The sequence below is a fragment of the Nesoenas mayeri genome (genome assembly GCF_963082525.1).
Source record: "Nesoenas mayeri genome assembly, chromosome: 12".
In the NCBI taxonomy this organism is placed as follows: Eukaryota; Metazoa; Chordata; class Aves; order Columbiformes; family Columbidae; genus Nesoenas; species Nesoenas mayeri.
Genome location: NC_137547.1, coordinates 1,744,654 through 1,760,000, shown reverse-complemented (window position 1 = coordinate 1,760,000; position 15,347 = coordinate 1,744,654).

Genomic DNA, 15,347 nt, shown 5'->3' with positions numbered 1-15,347 from the left:
CGTCTTTCTGTCCATAGATGGGAGTGGGCGCGCTTGCGGATGTGTCCATGTGTGTGGCCAGGCGTTTGCTTAAGCATCAGTGTGTGAAAATGTAGGTACTTCTCTCTAGCTGCGTTCGTGGGCACGAGGTGGTGGGTGCACGTACCTGAGAGCTTGTGGAATGGTTTCTGCTTGGTTTTCAGTAAGGAATCGTGTGTGTTCACGTGGACAACCAGAAGGCGTAGCAACTAGGTTCCAGCGCAGAAAACGCAAGTTTTCCGATGCGCTCTCTTTCTCTCCCTATACTGAGTCGTGTATAGAAACCGTTAAGCCTGCGATCGGCAAGTAAGCTACCACGAAGCATACCGTACGGATAAAATACCAACAGATCCTCGGTCCACACATTGTTTCTGATAGGTGCTTGAACGCAAATACCTTCGTGCTGCTGTGCCATAAAAGACGGCCATCAGAATATGTGATTGCGCGCACCTGTGCAATCGCTTGGTTTTACATTCAGTCCTGGTGTGCGGAGCTTTCAGAACTGGCTCTGCGGAGTCGTCTGCGAAAATGCCGCTGTCGGAACACGCACCCTCGATTGTTAACCAAAATATAGGTAGACGCGTTTTACCACGTCGTTCAGCATGCAGTGAGCTACGTCTTTTCCGAAGAGACAACGGAAACGCGTGTGCACGCACAGAAGAAAAACCCCACCAGGTGCCTTTGTGTGAACGTGAAACAGCCGTCTGTACACTCGCAGACACGGGAACGTGCATCAATGCAGTCACACAGCCACCAGCTTTTGAGCACAGCCTCTGCTGGTTTTCGCACTTTTCAGGCACAATCCCGAAAGCCGCGCACAATGCAGTTCATTCGCTAAATGTCGTCTAGGGAAGCATTTCTCCGGTCCATCTACCGCTCAGCTTTCTTCGCGTGTTACTGAGAAATGTCAGCGCAGGGAATCCGTCTCTGTCGAGTACACGTCAATCCCTCTTCGTTTTTCCTTTGTTGACTCTGCCTAGGTAATTTCCCTGGTCTCTCTTCACCGAGGCAGTCATGGCTGTGCTGCGTTACACACAGGCACAGCCAACGCACATCAAGTGTCGAGAGACACACTCCGCTGAGCTCAACACTAGCACATATGCACATGTGCGACGAAATCAGCACACATGCTTGTGGAGAGAAAGACATGGACTCACACGCGTGTGGAGCGACGGATCGATACAGCAGGCGCCAGGACACAGACTGACTTCCAGGCACACTGTCCCCACACCAACAGGGACCGCTCTGCAGCTATCCTAGACGTTGATTATCGAACCAGCCACACTGACCTGCCCCAAACTCCCAGACACTTACAGGCAAGACACAATCTCTCCGACAAGCACACAAGTGTTTGCTCTCAGGTGTAGATCAAGGAGAAGCTTGCACAGTGACGCCCTGTTGCTCTTAAGAGTTAAGGCATGATATGTTTCGTTTCTCTTGTAGATCGTCTGCTGAGCGCCTTTCCTCAGGCCACTGTGAAGCATTTGCTAAGGGTGAAAAGTAGTTCGGAGCAGCATTCAGTTCTGCCTACGACTGTCTTTGCTCCTTTACTGGCAGAACTCCCGTGCATCTGTCCGCGTGAGAAATGCAGGACTGGGCAACGCCGTGCGACACGCGGACCTTTGCCAAAAAATGGCGCAACTGTGCACTCACTTCAGCTTATGCACGAATGGAGCCTGCAAAAAGGCACACGCATGTGGACAGACAATCGTTTGTAGATACACATGCTTTCACGCACACGGTGGTCCAAATACAGGGACGTACCTGATGCAAGTACCCTCCAAAAGAATATTCTCGTGCAGCCACGTATGCGTGATGCAGTACGCCAACCATCAATGCACATCTGTTTACTCTGAACCATGTAAGCACGTTTAGCGTACGTCTTTCGGTTCAAAGATGGGAGTGGGCGAACTTGCGGATATGTGCATGTGTATGGCCAGGCGTTTGCTTAAGCATCAGTGTGTGAAAATGTAGGTGCTTTTCTCTAGCTCCGTTCGTGCGCGAGAGGTGGTGGGTGCACCTACCTGGGAGCTTGTGGAAAGGTTTCTGCTTGGTTTTCAGTGGGGAATCGTGTGTGTTCACGTGAACAAAAACAATGCGTAGCAACCAGGTTCCAGAGCAGAAAACGCAAGTTTTCCGATGCGCTCTCTTTCTCTCCCTATACCGAGTCGTGTATAGAAACCGCTAAGCTTGCGATCGGCAAGAAAGCTACCACGAAGCATGCCGTACGGAGAAAATACCAACAGATCCTCGGTCCACACATTGTTTCTGATACGTACTTGAACTCAAATACCTTCGTGCTGCTGTGGCATAAAAGACGTCCCTCAGAATATGTGATTGCGCGCACCTGTGCAATTGCTTGCTTATACATTCAGTCCTGGTGTGCGGAGCTTTCAGAACTGGCTCTGTGGAGTCGTCTGCGGAAATGTCGCTGACGGAACACGCACCCTCGATTGTTTACCAAAATATAGGCAGACGCGTTTTACCACGTCGTTCAGCATGCAGAGAGCTACGTCTTTTCCGAAGAGACAACGGAAACGCGTGTGCACGCACAGAAGAAAAACCCCACCAGGTGCCTTTGTGTGAACGTGAAACAGCCGTCTGTACACTCGCAGACACGGGAACGTGCATCAATGCAGTCACACAGCCACCAGCTTTTGAACACAGGCTCTGCTGGTTTTCGCACTTTTCAGGCACAATCCCGAAAGCCGCGCACAATGCAGTTCATTCGCTAAATGTCGTCTAGGGAAGCATTTCTCCGGTCCATCTACCGCTCAGCTTTCTTCGCGTGTTACTGAGAAATGTCAGCGCAGGGAATCCGTCTCTGTCGAGCACACGTCAATCCCTCTTCGCTTTTCCTTTGTTGACTCTGCCTAGATGATTTCCCTGGTCTCTCTTCACCGAGGCAGTCATGGCTGTACTGCGTTACACACAGGCACAGCCAACACACACTCCGCTGAGCTCAACACTAGCACATATGCACATGTGCGACGAAATCAGCACACATGCTTGTGGAGAGAAAGACATGGACTCACACGCGTGTGGAACGATGGATCGATACAGCAAGCGCTAGGAACACAGACTGACCTACAGGCACACTGTCTCCACACCAACAGGGACCGCTCTGCAGCTATCCTAGACGTTGATTATCGAACCAGCCACACTGACCTGCCCCAAACTCCCAGACACTTACAGGCAAGACACAATCTCTCCGACAAGCACACAAGTGTTCGCTCTCAGCTCTAGATCAGGGAAGAACTTGCGCAGTGACGCTCTGTTGCTCTTTCGCGTTAAGACATGATCTGTTTCGTTTCTCTTGTACATCGGCTGCGGAACGCTATTCCTCGCGCACTGTGAAGCATTTGCCAAGAGTGATAAGTAGTTCGGAGCAGCATTCAGATCTGTCTACGACTGTCTTTGCTCCTTTACTAACAGAGCTCCCGTGCATCTGTCTGCGTGAGAAATGCAGGACTGGGCAACGTCGTGCAACACGCGGAACCTTGCCAACAAACGGCGCAGCTGTGCACTCACTCCAGCTTAAGCACGAATGGAGCCTGCAAAAAGGCACACGCATGTGGACAGACAATCGTTTGTAGACACACATGCTTTCACGCACACGGTGGTCCAAGTACAGCTGCGGGGTGCGCGGCCCCTCGAGCAGGGTGCTCCCGGTCTCTTGGCTGCAGGCTGGGGCTGGCAGACGGGTTCAGGTGCTTTGGCCTGCTTTTTTGCCAGCGCCGCCTTCTCGGTGCCGTGAAGAAAATCCCGCGCGGTTGTTTCCGCTCGCTGCTCAGGAGATTCCGCGTCTGAGGCCGTAGACTGAGGAAGAACGTTTGCGAGTTGGAGGACGCTACAAGATATTCCCCGCGGAAGCCGGAGAAGAGGCAAATTGGCTGCCAGTGGAGCTGTGTTCCGTGCAGTCTTCAGTTTAGGACGTTCAGTTTGTCCTTCCAGAAAAGGAGCAGTCATTGGTAGGCCTGGGAGAGGCCATTAAGTGCGTGATCAGAATTGAAGCCAGACTGCACTCGACGTTGCTGCTGTCGGTCTTGGCTTTCGGTGGTTTCCTCACGGCTGCCTAGTGTTTGGGAGCACGGAGGGGGCGTTTTTTCTTCCCCAAGGAGAGGCTGTGCTTAAAAAAGAATTTGTTTCCTCAGAGAAGTGCAAGTCCGTGTGTGTAAGCCAGCCAAAATCGCCAGCCTAGTCAAGTTCCGAGTGTGCGTCTGTCAGACGGCCGCTTGACGTTGCCGAGTTCCCAGGTGTGCAGTTGTACTGGCGAAGGGCAATGCAGGACGGAAGGGTTTTTTCTGCTGCGGGGACCCAGCCGCCCCCCTTTTCAGCGGAAAGCAGGGGAGCGCGGTTTATTGTTCCCTTTGCAACGCGGCTGCTGGCGCGGGAGGGCTGGAGGTGCGGAGCGCTGGTTGGCTGCCTAGGCACGTCAGTCGCCACTCTGTCCGCCTATCAGGTTGCCAGAGGGGCGGGCGTTGAGGTCTCCGTACTGCGCATGCCCGACTCGCGAGCGCTGCTAGGCGGCGAGAGAGGTGATTGACATGTCCTAGGCAGCCAACCGGGACGCGGCAAGGGGCGGGTGCTGCGGTCTCGCTACCGCGCATGCCCAAAGCACGAGCGCCTGGCGGGAGCGGAGCGGCGAAAGAGGCGGCAGGTGAGTGCGGCCGCGGCGGGGGTGACCGTGCCGGTGGAACGGGGGGGGGGCGGGATTTGCCGGCGCGGCGCGGCGCGGCGCGGCGCGGAGGCATTCGTCTCCGGTTCCCCCCCGCCGAGCTGGCGAAGCTGGCGGGAGGCGTGTGACCCTGCGGGCAGGTGCGCTGAAGGCTGGCGGTCTGGAGCCGTGTCTCCCTCCGGCGCAGCGCCCGTGCCCGGTCCGGCGGTCCCTCCGGGAGCGGCGCAGCCCCCGTTAGTCGGGGGGACGTTGAAAAGCAGAGCCGGTGGCGTGGCGAGTGGGGCGCCGCTTCGGCGGGAGCTCGGGGCGAGGCGCGGCGGGTTCTGTGTCCTGTGGGCGCGGCTTTCGCGCCGCGGCTGTCTGTGTGCTAGACGCCCTGAGTCCTAAGGAGATGTATCTTTTAGGATTCGTTCTACAAGTCAAAGAGAGGAGCCGAATATGTGCTGAATGTTATAGTTAGAACTGATATTCTGTGAAGGAGTGAAGTGGTCTGAAAAAAATACACATTTCTTAAAAGCTAGTGCAGCATTGTGTATCTTCACATGAATCGACTCAAACGTCCCCCCCGTAAATAAAACCCAACTCCCCCCAGAAACAACAGAGAAGAAACGAGCTAGCAGAGCTCCTGTGACAAAAGGAGGTCAGTATTTTTCCCTCAGTTTTTTCCTTATCTGAAGAAATCAAAGAGAATTTTAGATCGCATTTTTTCCGTCTAAATCAAGTGTTGGCGTAGACTTTTGTGTTCAGATAATCAACATTGTCTGTAAAGAATTGTTTAACAAAAACAAGCAGAAACCAAAACCAGGTTCAGACCTGTAAGAAGCATAGAATAATTTTGTTTGTAAGAGACCATCTAGGGGGGTCATCTTGTTGAATTGCCTTCACAATGAGATCAGGTCACTGAATGCCTTGTCTACTGAAATTCTGAATATCTCCAAGGTTGGGGATTCCATGGGCTCCCCGGGAAGCTGGTGCTTAACCATTTGTGTCACCAAACATGCTAAAAAAAATACCTCACTAGTTAGCTTTGTTTTACCATGAGAAGCTTTTGTTCTCTTCATAGGTGTTGCAACCATCATTATTGTGGGTGATGAAGGAGCTTCTGGGGTGGTTGGGATAGCACATTCATCCCAGCATGTTCTGATTGGAGAACCTTCAGGAAATTATAATGGGACTGCTCTTATTAGGTGAGTACATCACTCATTTATCCAAAACAGCTCTGTTTCAAAAGCTATGAGGCTCCACATTTGGCAAGAATTAATTGAATGCTGCATTTCATTATCACTTCTAAAATCATAAGTATTTTCAAAATTAGATGCTTGTTTTTTAAGAAGGGCAGAACATACTACGTAGGTGTCTTTTCAGTATTGCTGAGGAGCTTTAGATATGTCTTCCAATTATTTACAACATAGATTCATTAAAGGAAAGAGGATTCTAATCAAAGGAATAGGGGAAGGCAGTCAATTATATTTGAAGATGCTTTGTGCTTTTCAGGATTCAGTTCAGGATTGGTGCTTGAACTGAAACTCGGTACATTGTTACGATGATCAGCATAACCAAAGCAGCACTGGGTCTTAGTTGAAACAAGATGCAATTCTTTCACTGCATTCAGTCAGCTGAAAACAAGATGAAGAAATGACAATGTTACCATACCTTCTAACAGAATTGGAGAAAAAGTATTACAACACTTTCTCTTAGTGAAACAGCAAATATAAGCAAGAAAACAGATTCTCATGCTGCCCTGAGAATCCCAACAGACAAAGGGATGCTTTGTGCAGCACCAGTTTAGAACATGTACTAGATCATGGTATAGACAATTTCTTGCCATGCTTCAGTTCACCGAGAATGTCATGAGTAGGATTAGCCTCTAGGTTTTTAGACAAGCAGCACACAGAACATTTCTCAAGTGATCTCATAGTACTATTCTCGTATCTTTCTGCCTTCAAAACCAAATTACCTCTGGGTGCTACCCGTAAGTCCCATTTCCCTTCTGTTTTGCATGTCTATTTCCTGAAAAGCAGAAAGACAGCTCAGTTTTCAGCTGCCAACTTTGGGCTGTATGCACAAAGAAACTATAAAGTGCTCTGGGTAAAAATACAGCTCAAGATGCCTCCCAACACGGGGAAGTAAATCAGAACTGCAGACACGTTATTGCTCTGAAGAGGTTATGGTAAAGATCTTGATAGTGACTTAATAGATTAAAATTCAAGCTTCACAGTGCTGGTAACATTTCTTCCGTGCACAACAATATCTATGCTTTATATCTCTGGATTTGGTATCAAATATTAAAGGTAGAAGATTAAATCTGTGTTTGCATTCTGCAGCCTGACACGTGGCCCAGGGATTTTTGGTGAAATCATAATATATTGGAATATAACACCCCGTCATCACACAGAATTTATTGAGACGTCGGGGACCTTGACAATGCGAGACAGGCAGTGTGCAGCAGTGGTTCTGATACAGGTACAAGAGATTTTACACCAGTAGCTCTTTCAGGTTCTTCCTTTTATCTAGCCAGCATCTTGATTAGAAATTAGTTTTACCTCTCTACCTGGAAATGGTTAATTGGTTCTTCTCCCTAGGCTGTCGATGATAACCGTCCTGAGGAGAAGCATTGCTACACATTTGAATTAACTGGGATCAGTGATGGAGGACTCATAAATGAATCTAGCAGCACAGCAAATATTACCATGGCCGCCAGTGATTTTCCATACGGAGAGTTTACATTTTCACGAAAAATATTGCTGACAACAGAAGAAGAAAAATGGGTATATGGTTAAAATTCCTTCTTCCGTAAAATATTGATAGATATCAATATTGTCGGTAGATTTATACTTATCTTTAGGAAAAAAAAAAAAAAAAGCAGAGATTTATTCTGCATTTATCATAGCATAGCCCATCTGAGGCTTTTGGTGTTTTTAATACTCTGAGAAAGATGCCTGTCCGTTAAATTATGTGTATTCTGCACTTACTGCAGCAAGTTGTTACCTGGCAGAACCGTTGAGAAGGTGCCTATAGAACAGTCTCAGAATGGTAACAGAAAAGCAAAGCCATTTTTTAAAGCAAATGTCCTCTCTCCCTCAGGTTAACATCACTGTTTTGCGTTCAAGGGGATCCTATGGCAAAGTGCGTCTTTGCTTCCAGAGAATAAATGGGACTGCAGAGGAGGTAGTTGATTTCACCCTCACAGTAAGGGAACTGTTATTTGAACCACATGAGGAGAGTAGAATGATTTTGGTTGAAATTCATGGTGACGACTTTCCTGAAGGTCCTGAAGACTTTTCAGTGATGATTACCAAAGTGGAACTCCAAGGAAGGTCAAGATAAAATTAATTATAAGATAAAATTAATTAAAAGCAGGAGATCAAACTGTATTTGGAATCTGATCTACCTGCATAAAGGCACCGCTGGATTTCAGGTGTTTTACTGTAAAATTTCATATGGCAGCTATAATAGTAATAATAATACAAATTGGATGTATGGCAATCCAAATTCTTTCAACATTAATTTTAAGATTTTGCTGATTCAGATTTATTAAAGCTGAAAGTCCATCCATTACGTAGAAGTTGTCAAATCACATGAAACTCAAAGAAGAAGATAAAATGTGAAAGAAAAAGCGAAAGATCCACATTTCTGTGAAAAAACTGCCAGTTTTGCAGATATAGTTTGAAAAAGTGTGACCAAAAATCTTCAGTGGTAACTGTCAGAAAATAAAAGTATTTGTGGTAATTGAAAATTGTCATACTTGCATTACAATACTTTTGCAAGATTTTTTTTTAATGTAATATTCCTTTTTATGTTCTTGCAAGTGGATTTGATTTCACCGTAAAGGAAAATGATCTACAGATAGATCAACCCCTAGTGATAGGAAATATCTCCACGGTACGAGTCACTATAGCAAAAAGTGATAATGCAGAAGGCATCATAGAATTTGATCCACAGTATATCCTTCTACAGGGTAAGTTTACCAGAGGTTTTCACTATGGTTTAGAGGATAAGCCTGTGGCTCTCTCACAAATTTTGAAATAAAATAACTTTTTTTCCCAATTTTTCTTGAAGTGCAAGAGGATGCTGGATTAATCATGATTCCTGTTGTGAGAAAGCGTGGAACGTATGGCGATGTAACAGCCGATTTCCTTTCTCGAAGTATTTCTGCACTTCCGAACGTTGACTACATCATCCATAATGATTCTGTCATTTTTTATCGTGGCCAGAACCAAATTTTTATCTGTATCTCTATCACAGATGATGAAGAAAGGTAATTATTTTTTTCAGATATTTATTCACTAATCTACTTCTGAGAAACCATTTTTTAGCACGTGCAGTATGCCTGTCAGCAGAGTTTGAATTGAAAAGCAAATTTCTGCAGCCCTGAAATATTTAAAGGGAGGGAAAAGAAGCTATTATTGGAGTTTCATAGTGCCTGTTAAATTTTATGCAAACAACTACATTCTTTTTACCTAGATTATCAGAAAGTTTGGGTGTTAATAGTACTGCTGTGAATAATAAAATATTTTGCTGATTGTGGTTTTTTTTTTTTAAATTTAGCACATGTGGAAAATAAAACAATATTTTTATTTCAGATATCACCATTCTCTGCAAATGGGGGGAATCTTCTGCTGTATGCTTACAGAGATGACTTCTGTATATCTTTAAACAGATCCAGCTGGACGCATGGTTGAATGACAAATCATAATTTTAATTTTTTGTTCTTGTGTGTCTCAGAAGGTCTTTTTTTCTGTTTTTTTTCCATGCAGCGAATTTGCAGAGCAATTTGAAATCCAGCTGACGGGAGCCACTGGTGGAGCAGCCCTTGGGCTCCATCTACTGAGCCAGGTCACCATTGCCAAAAGCGGACTCCCCCCAGGACATCATCCGATTTCTCAGCCAAAGTCGAATTACTCTTCCCAACCCCGATACACCGACAACAGTGTCGCTGGTGCTGGAAAGGACAGGAAAATTGTTTGGGGAGACACAGGTGGGCCCTGGTTCTCAAAAACTGAACGTTTTCCAGTGACAAGGCCAAAAATCTTCTCTTTTTTGCCGTCAGGGGCTTCCTTGTGACTGATTTCTAATGGGATAGTTGCAGCTTTTCATTAAGTGTGAATTCTGTATAGTTGCAGAAGAACAGAAAATATTGTTACTTTTTTGATCTTCTCTTTGTCCTCCTGCTTTTCTCCTTTTATTATGGTCTGGTGTACTTTATTTTGAACTATCTCCCAATCCCATTGAAAATATAGTTAATTTCATGCACCACCGCTAATTTAATTGAACTCAGTTGAATTACTTCCTGAAGCTGGTCAATTTATTTTTATTTTCAGTAAATTGTTTACTATGAGGCCTCTAGACTTTTTTTTAGTCTGTATGTATCACTGCCAAAGTGAAAGTATAAATATGAACCAAGATAAGGCTTCCACAGTCTGGGCAAATGATTGGAAAATTGGCATTAAAGGCCATGAGCTACTGCTCTCCTCATGTGAAAACTGCCGTGGTCTTCTTGGACTTTTCCTAGAAGTCATTGAAGAAAACTGAAAAACAATTAAGTGTCAAAATAATAATTTTAAGATGCTGAATAGGACCCCTTCAAAACCAATCTAATTTGTGGGAAATTTTGAAAATATTCTAGCTTTTAATCAGCCTGAGGAAGTGTGAATCGTGATTTGAGGCATTAAAAACTTCTGTTGCAGAAAATATTTGTCGTTCTCAGTCTTGATATCACACTTGCCAGGGAATGTTTCTGGTCAGGATACTTATTGGGTGAGCTTTTCAAAACAACTTGTGAAAGGAAGAGAAAAGTAAACTGGCCTGTGCATTTCCTGTTACGTGCTACAGAAACCTCAGTTTATTTTCTTTTCTGTAACTAATATCTAGAATTTAATAAAATGGCATTGTGGCTAACTAGCACTTCAGAATTTCTATTTTTAATGTTTCTTTTTCTCCAAAGGATTCTATATTTTCCCACATATAATCAATTATTAATATGTTGTGTTCTGTAAAAAGAGCACATATTTAAATGTAGCTTGTTAGCAGATGCAAGAATTTTTATGTCGCTTGTGTTACTCTGTCACTTCCCCCGACCTGGGAAGCAGCTATAATATGTCACTACTGTAAATCTGAAACTGGTATCTTCCACAGATTAATTGGGACATCTTGGGACCCAATTCAGAAGAGGTTTTATCTCCCCTGAATAGTGACATTGGTGACCCTGTGAACGGATCATTCTATTTTGGAGAAGGGGCAGGAGGGCTGAGAACTATTAATCTACAAATCCATCCTCGTGAAGAAGTTGAAGTTCAGGAGATCTTCATTATTAGGCTGAGCCTTATGAAAGGTGAAGCAGAACTAGATCCTAAGGCAAACAGCATTACACTAATAGTAAGTCATTATTGCTTTTCTTCCTCTTGAGATCTCTGTTATTGGTATTTATCCTGCAAAGCTTTGAAGGGTAATCATAATGATTGAATAGCTTGTCATTTGCCTCTTTTTCTTTTGCCTCCCCTACTACATGGGTTTGACGGTCGTGGTCAACGGGGCAGAGTCCAGTTGGGGCCTGTATCTAGTGCAGTCCCTCAAGAGTCAGTACTGGGGCCTGTATTATTCAATATATTCATCAATGACTTGGATGAGGGAACAGAGTGACTGTCAGCAAGTTTGCTGATGACACCAAGCTGAGAGGAGTGGCTGACACTGGAAGCTGTGCTGCCATTGGGAGACCTGGACAGGCTGGAGAGTTGGGCAGGGAGAAATTTAATGAAATGGAACAAGGGCAAGTGTAGAGTCTTGTGTCTGGGCAGGAACAACCCCAGGTTCCAGTATAAGTTGGGAAATGACCTATTAGAGAGCAGACTCTCTCAGACTCTCTTCTAAATACTGATGTACTCTTGAGTCTTCTTAAGAGGAGAAAACTCAAGAGGAAGAACTAATTGATACATTCCCTAGAGCATCTAGCAATGAAAATCTCAATGTTTCAAACAAGAATACTATTCACTTTACATTTCTGATTGTTTAATTTTTTTTTATTCAATTACTTCCTTAAAGATACAGAAGTTTGGTGATCCCAACGGAATGGTACAGTTTGCTCCTGAATCGTTAACTGAGAAAAACTTCACAGAACCCTCTGCAGTGGAAGGGCCACAAGGTATTACACTGTTTGTCAGACGAATCCAGGGCACCATGGGAAACATAACGGTATTCTCACTCTCTTCCTAATCAACATTATAATCTGAAATAATCCTCTGTATCAATGCATGGAGGGAGATCTTATTCTGTGCCTTTCAATTGCGTATTTCTCAAATTTTGAAATGTCGCCTTTTAGACTGAGTTTAGCAAGGGCTCAGCTCTAGTAGTTGTGGTTTGTAGAGTCAGATTCAGTCTCCCCTGGTCAGTGAACAAAACAGAAAACCAGCACTGGAGTGCTTGTCTTGCTTTCTCTCTCCCTCTGCTCCTGTGCTTTTGATGGGAGAACAGGAGAGACCAGACTTTCATAGTGAGCTTTCTTTGAGATCCTCACAATTTACTCTTTTTCAGCCATATGTAAAGGTAAGAATCAGACATTTTAGAATCATCACCTACATTGTCTTTACCTAAAGTTGTTTGCGAGTCAGCATTTTCACAAGTACTCATTTATTAAAAAAGAAAAAAAAATAATAAAAAGCATCTAATGTGTTGAATGAGAACTCTTCACACCTTTCTGTTGTGAGGAATTCTGGAAACTGGAAAAACAGCAAGGATATCTTGGTGTAAAAATAGAAATAATTTCAAGCAATTGTTCAGAGATTCCGTATAGTTTTACGTAGGTGTCCAGAAGATATACAAAGGTAATCTTTGCATTCACAGTACTGCTGGAAGAACAACACACCACTTTGTAAGATAGTCTATGTGCTTCTTTCTATGCATACTTAAACAAATTTGTATTTTACCCATTTAAACCCAACCTATTCCGTATGCAATCTATACTGAACCATGAATGTGAAAGTTTCCGACTCGGTGGGTGATATTGCCTTCATTTTGTGCATTTTCTAAATAAATTTCAGGTTTACTGGGAAATACGTAGTGAATCTGACATCACGGGTGACTTTCTTAGGACAGAGGGATCTGTTGTCATTGCTGACCAGGAGAGCACAGCTGAGATAATCATCTACCTGTTACCTGACGATGTTCCAGGACTGGTTGAGAACTATGTGGTGCAGCTGATTTCAGTAGAAGGTGGAGCAGATTTAGACCAAGAGAAAAGAATTTCGGAAATCAAGGTGTTTGCAAATGATGACCCCTATGGAGTGTTCGCCCTGTACTCTGACCAGCAGTCAGTACTCGTAGAGAGGAACCTGGATCGTCGGTATGTTCAGATCAATGTAACTCGGCATGCTGGGGCATTTGGAGAAGCAATTGTGGAGTACTATATCACATCTCATTGTGAAGAAGCACTAATTGAGCCTGAGAATGAGGTGGGATACCTCACAATAAAAGACGGTGCCAGCTTTGGAGTGAAAAGAGTGCCAATAAGCAACCAGGTCTGTATTATCCTTTTAAGTCACGTGCTATCTATTGTTTCCATTTGTGTTCATCACAATACAAATGTGCTGGAATAAGATACTGAACTCTCAATACTGTCCACTGTCAAGAAGCAGAAAAGAGAGTTTTGGTATAATGAATTTCCTATTTATGGACTAGAAGTGGGTTCAAATATCACATTTTCAGGTAATAACTGCAAAATCACTCTATGCATGCATTCAAATATCCAGTGTTTCCTTCCATCATTGCTTTGTGTTACTATCAGTTCAATATTTTGTTATTTTATGTATTCAAATATTCTTATTAACCCTAAGAGTTAAGATCAAGCTGAGACCCACTATGTTAGATACGGTTCAGTAAAATGGCAATACTTGCTCTATAAACTCATCTTTCAATTAACTGCTGGTAAATTACAATCACAATATTGCTGTTTTAACTGTGTTTCTTTATAGCAAGATAATCAACAAAACGCTTGACTTGAAAACACTGCTTCTTCATGCAAACAACAAAATCTGCTGATTTTTCTGCCACTTAACTCTTTGAACTGGTGGTTATCGTGTTTTCAGTGGAATTACATTGCCACCATTTTAATTGCATTCTTCCTCTCAAAGGCGTTTATTGTACTGGGCTTGAATTTTACCCTGGAACTGACTAACGTAAGCCTGGCTGGGACAAGTGCCAAGGATGTGCCTAAAATATTAGGAAAAGCGAAGTCAGCCATTCTGCTTGTTCCTGAGGAAGCTGCCAATTCACAGGTCAGTAGACTGACTGCAGTGTAATTTTCTACCGCAGAAGGCAGGTACACTTCATTACAAAAGGCAGCCGCTATAAGAATTCAGTTTGCTCCTTAAAGTTTTCATCATTGCAACCAATTTAATGACCGACAAGACTGTTCCAGTTATTACTTGTACTGTATATTGTCTTTTCTCTGATACAAATTCATATAGAGATGTGTAAATGCAGTTTGAAAAGGTCTCTTCATCTATAAAATGTAAATAGCATAAATATGATGATTTACTTATACTTTTGTTTACATGAAGTGGAAGTTCTGAGACTTAGAGGAAAATAGCTAGTTCTGGACGATGTTATTCCTGTAAGTACAGCAGCCCCAAAGTAGATAAGAGCATGCATGCAGTCTCATGTGCAAAAAGAAGTGGAGGTCATGCTGCGTTTTAGTGCACTTGACAGTACCTTTGACTAATCACTGAGTGGGGAATTTTCCATTTGTCTGCTTTGTATGAGACAGAAAAAATATACTATACCTGTTCCAATATGGCATATGTGCTACGGTTCCCTTTTTATGTGGCAAGCAAAGACAACAGCATGCTGAGTTTTTGTCTCTTAAATTTTATTGAAGTCTTTATGTAATGATTTTAATTCTCTTGACACACTGTTTTGTCTTTCAATTTGGAATTGAACTTAATTCAAATGGTCTTTCTGTAAACATTGTTTACTACCATACATCCACTTATCATTTTAGAATGTGTGAATTATCTTTTCATTCCCATTTTTTGGTCAAAGAAAGAAAAGCACATCATACTATCAAGAATGTTTTTGTGAACAATGTAATGTGACAACAACTTACTTTCACTGGATAGACAAATAATACTTTATTTTAGACCTGTGTGTATCTGTATGGTACCACAGCCATTGCATGTGAGCATTAAGGGCAGGTTGGTTTGTTTTCCTTTTGAATGACAGACACAAAATGCTATAGTCAGTGTTTTCAGTACCAAAATGTCATTCATACTGGTTCCTTTTTTTCCCTGATATCTAATTCTCAGAAGTCTAAGATTTAGCAATGTTGAAGAGTTGTGAAGAAAGCATTTAGATATATATATATACATGTATATACACAAACATATATAGACATGTACATATATATATTTATATGCATGTGTAACTACTGTTAAGATGCCTACCTTACAAAATATAGTACTCTTTCATATATGTTATTGTCCGCTTTTATTCCATTTTCTATAACAAAATCCATTATGTTTCCACAGGTTGGCTTTGAATCTGTGATTTTACGACTTACAGACATTATAGCAGGGACAGGCCAGGCTGTCATCACCAGAAAAGGAGTTTATGGCTCTGTCATCGTGAGCTGGATCTCAGGATACCCAGCAGACCTGATCAC